Source organism: Pseudorasbora parva, chromosome 9, assembly GCF_024679245.1.
Source record: "Pseudorasbora parva isolate DD20220531a chromosome 9, ASM2467924v1, whole genome shotgun sequence".
In the NCBI taxonomy this organism is placed as follows: domain Eukaryota; kingdom Metazoa; phylum Chordata; class Actinopteri; order Cypriniformes; family Gobionidae; genus Pseudorasbora; species Pseudorasbora parva.
The window spans coordinates 28,726,645-28,727,184 of record NC_090180.1 but is presented as its reverse complement, the minus strand read 5'-3'; positions in this window follow the sequence as shown (position 1 = coordinate 28,727,184).

Below are 540 nucleotides of genomic sequence, written 5' to 3'. Positions count from 1 at the left end.
ATTTCTAACCGGCATGCATCTCGCGCTGATCACCGGTGATCGATTCTGCGCAGATTTTGCTCATCTCAAACAAGCCTAAAGCTGTGTGCGGATTACACGCGCGGGCATTTTATGCGTGTACATATGGCATTATTTTTTACCAGAGAACTCATGAAGAGCTCATGAAATGTTCACAACATTCAAAACAACGCTGTGTGCTGGATTAAACGCGATCATTTTATGCGTGTAACACATATGGCATTATTTTTTACCAGAGAACTCATGAAGAGCTCATGAAATGTTCAAAACAACGCTGTGTGCTGGATTAAACGCGATCATTTTATGCGTGTACATGTGGCATTATTTTTACCCGCTGAGAACTCATGAAGAGCTCATGAAATGTTCAAAACATTCAAAACAGCAGCAGGATTTCCTCCGTTGTGCAGAAAAGAGTCGGGCGTCTCTTATGCAAAAGAGACGGCCGTTCTGTCGTCTGTACCTGCTAATAATGGGCAACACAGGTCCTTTGATGAGAAGAGCCAGGTATGCTTTTTGTGTGTT